Source organism: Parus major, chromosome 8 (assembly GCF_001522545.3).
Source record: "Parus major isolate Abel chromosome 8, Parus_major1.1, whole genome shotgun sequence".
Classification (NCBI taxonomy): Eukaryota; Metazoa; Chordata; class Aves; order Passeriformes; family Paridae; genus Parus; species Parus major.
In genome coordinates this window covers 14,244,056-14,248,354 of record NC_031777.1, presented here as the reverse complement: position 1 = coordinate 14,248,354, position 4,299 = coordinate 14,244,056, and the positions used below count along the sequence as shown (strand labels likewise).

General features: G+C 43.4%; 1 non-coding gene across 1 annotated transcript; it reads left to right on the top strand.

The window, feature by feature from the left end:
* Window positions 1-3,816: 3,816 nt before the first annotated feature.
* On the top strand, window positions 3,817-3,903 carry TRNAR-UCU. Its single transcript is given in 2 exon segments — window positions 3,817-3,853; window positions 3,868-3,903. It is a non-coding gene; the product is annotated as a tRNA-Arg (tRNA).
* The last annotated feature ends 396 nt before the right edge of the window (window positions 3,904-4,299 follow it).

Genomic DNA, 4,299 nt, shown 5'->3' with positions numbered 1-4,299 from the left:
CTTGCAGATGACTGGCTTCCACAGCACCATAAAAAAGCATCTGCTGTCCATATTTTATAGAAAGGAAAAAGCATCAGGCTGCCCACAGTCACCCAGCACAGTAGTTTCACAGCTGGAATAAAATTCCAGGTGTTTAGGATTAAATAACTAGGCCACAGATACACTTTATCTCCTGAATGGCATAAGAGGAGCTGAGTTACAGTGCAGCTGTAAGCTGCAAAGGAACAACTGGACTGTAAATATTCAGTGCCTTAGTGTTAATTAAAAAAAAAGCCTCAAGGTTATACCTAGACTTCAAAATGTAAGACAAGAACAAAATTTTCCACAGTCAACTTTGTCTTTGATAATTATTAACTCAAGGGTGTAGTCTTTAAGTCTGTTTTGGCTCTTAAGTAAAATGATAAACATTATTTAAAAAAAAAAAAACAAAAACAAAAAAGGGGGACTTTTTAAGAATAGAATTTTAAAATATAGTGCAAGACATCACTTTGGATATTTTTGAAGGGTGTTTGACACAAATCTTATGCATTTCTGGAAAAAAAAAAAAAAAGGATTAAAAAACCAGATCAAATTAAAAAACATTGAAACTGTCTTGAAACAGACTCCCAACTCTCTGTAAATCAGATGTACTCCACTTTTGGCAAGAGGCACTAGCTGGGACTTTTCCAAATGTTCTGTTGCAGTGCTCTGAGAGATGCCATATGACTGCTCAGGTTTGGCACTATTAGGGAGCACTCTTGAAGTAAACAGCCTTGAAACACCTGATCTGTTAACAGTCCTACACAGAATTAACATTATAATCCCCTGTAGTGATGATTTGGCATAACAGATCATGTGTCCCCAATTCTACAAAGGCACTACTCTTGGGAATTTCTCCTATCTACCCAAATAGATTTGAGAGGACAGAACATGCATTAGTCCAACAACAACCATAAGTAAGAGAATTGGAAGAGTTTCTTAACATCTTCCTGCTAGCAGCCTGACAAACAAATTCTCCAATACCCTGATAGTCACATGGCAATTACAGCCTTCACTGAGGAAAAGACAGAGATGCAGAACTATATACAATACAGAGCATTTATCTTCACGTTAAGAAAATAAATTAAAACAAAATGAAAATTGTAAATTACCAAAAGAAGCCCTCCCTGATAGAGTTCTTTCCAGTATCCTTAGACCTTGTGCATCCCAGCATTTTTTCCTGCCACTTTGAAGAATGTTTTCTCTTTCTGCACTACACAGGTGAATCATTAGAGCAGTAGGGTTGTAATAATCCTCCCACTGTAAATCCTACATTGTAAACGTACAGATGGTGCAAGGGTCCCATTTAGGTAATCTATGCATGAGAGCCTTCTCTAACTTCTTTCAACAAGAGTATTAATTACACTTGTTCTTAGAGAAAGGTGGTGGTACTCCCAACAAACCTCTGTAGAAGCCCTGCAAATTTGGAAATTGCTGTTTTAATTCATTTTAAAGCTCAAATCCTACCAAAAGTAATTGGATATATAGTACACAGCACTACAGTACATCAATAGCAGTTCATGTTGAAACCCATGTTGTAAAACATCTCTCAAAGATCAATTTAATAAATAACATGTAGATGTTATAACATCTATTTATATTTATAACATAAATAACATCTATTTTAATCAATAGAATACTCCTATATGATAATATTTTTGCCTGCCATTGATGCACTTTCTGACTTGTGTCAAGGTATTCCTACCTCAGTTTCTCCTCCCATTAAAAATTAGCAAAATGGCACATGGTTGAGCTCAGTAAAATTTCTCTGAGTGCCAGTAACTAATCTCAGCACAACTCTATTCCAAGTAACTTCTGCTCCGTGAAAAAGAACATAAAGTTGAAGAGAAGCTGAAATGAAAGACATCTTGCAACAGAAGTGGACTTCAGACAGTCCCAGAAGAGAGAAAGTCCAAAGGACTGATCTGGGTCCAGGCGCCAGCAGAGGTTAATCAGGTCGCTCGTTTTTGCCTATGACCACAGTTCCCGAGTTCATGACCCGTGAGCTGCCCTGCTTCTCATGCAGTAGCTCCATCTGCTGTCCAAATGCAACTCTGGACTTTGCATAGGGACTGCATTCACACAATAAAAAAGCAAAACGACTTGAATATTTTGAAACATTTCTGGAAAAATTCCAAACGTTTTCCTAGTCAGTCATCCTGCATGAATGGAACCAGCCCTTTTTAAACTTTATAAACCAACTATCCACAATGAAAATATGAGAGGAAGTAACAATCATGTGAGTGTCAAATCTTCACTCTTACAGTCTCAGAACCAGTCTTGTGACAGAAAAGAATGGTTCTTCTCTGTTTCTTTACCATCTGCAGCCGCTTAGTGCCACGCTGTCCAAAGGCACCGCACTACCAGATCACTTGGATGAGGCACCAACCCTCACTGCGCCCCACAATGAGCATGCCCAGGTGTCCACAAATTACAAGATGTTTACAGTGATTCTTAGTTACTGACAACAGGTTTATTTGAATTGCACAAACATAAATTAAAGCTTATTATTCTGAAGATCAACTCAGAATAGAAAACAACACTTCTGCTTCTCTTCTGCACTACAGGGCTTTGAGGAGTCAAATTTTCCAGACTTTGCATTCCTTTACCAGGAGCACTATAAAGAATTCTATCCGTAGCAGAACAATTGTGGTAAGACCCAGAGCTTAGAAATTTGACCAGACCTGCTCTGAATCTTGTACAGCTTACTGAATTTTGGTTTGTTTACAAATGTTCTGGCTCAACAACAGTCTGTTAGCTTGGGGGTTGTACCTCTAATTTGGTACTTGCTGCGCCTGTTGAATGCTTCCAGCAACCTCCTTTTCTGGGCAGCATTGCAGGAGCTATTCAGTCGTCAGGCAGCTCAAGAGCTCTGGCTCAGGTGCAGCAGCTGGCTTGCCGGGAAACACAGGACACACTGCTGGAGTGCCTGAGTCACCTCGGTTATTCATTGCACTCGGTATCTCAGTCCTGGATGCAATACCTCGGGGTTTGTGTCTCCGAGTTGTTTTACATGTGTGTGATTAGCTTCCTTGTTCCTCAGATTTTAGGGTGTGCTTATTTACGTGCTATTCTCCACTCTTAAGGACACCTGTAGTTTTACATTATGATAAAGTGTAGCACGAAGTTTTATTGCACAGTCCTCACTGTCCAGAGCCCTGCGTGCCCTCCCTGAGCAGAAGGCCACAGGCTCCACTTGCACTATACTGGAGGGCAAGGTTAAAGAAAGAATAACTGCATACTCCTGTCTCTAGGATTTCTATCCTAGTTCCTATTATGCCTATTTATGGTTTTAAAAAATAGTATTGCAGACTTTTTTCAGACTAGAATTACAACTTTTATGGAAAAATTCCCCTTTCTGAATCCACTGAGGAGGGCGGTGCTACTGAGCATTTACAGACTTCCTGGAGGAAGAGTTCCTCAGTACAAGGCAATTGTGGATTATAATTATATCCCTCGAGCATAAGGATCAATACAGGAAACGTCAGAGTGGGATGACGACAAACATTTTATACTGATCACCGATGAAGTCGGTCTTCCGTGAGAAATGAGGACGCAGGCCCGTGGCGAGCACTGCATAGGAAGCCGTGGACTCCACCCGGGCCGTGGGCAGCGCGCAGGCAGCACACAGGGGCTGCCGCGAGGCTCGTTTGCGCATCCCGGTGTACGACTAACCCTATTCATGCTGGCTAAGAAAAATAAAACTGAAAAAAGGAGAAAGAAAAGCCGAAGCAGTCACGGCTAACGCGTGACGGCACGCGCAGGCTCTATGGACGGTGTGCGAAGACTCCAACAGGTGGCTCCGTGGCGCAATGGATAGCGCATTGGACTTCTAGAGGGTTTGAAGGGATTCAAAGGTTCCGGGTTCGAGTCCCGGCGGAGTCGTGTCTTCTCTTTTCCTATTTTTTTTTTTTTTTTTTTGTTTTTATAAATTTCCCCGCCCCCTACGCCTTTTGGGCGGAAATCTTTCCCCCGCGCTCTCCCGTCCCTTACCTCACCGCCGCAGGTATCCGGCCTGGCCCTTCTCCCGTCAGCGAGGCTCTCCGGGCCCGCCTCCCGCAGTGCCTGGCGGTCTGGGGAACGCTGGAAGCGTGCGGCGACAGCCGCCATCGACCGAACCTGCCGTGTCCGCTCGGCCCGGCGACACGAGGCTTCCTCACCGCCAGCGGGAAGGCAGAGCACGAGAAGGGCTCGGCTCTTCTCCTCTGGGCCCCGCCGCCCTCAGGCAGCGGGAGAAAGGCTCAGTTCTCCTTTGCCCGGCGCCGGCACCCTCAGGCAGCG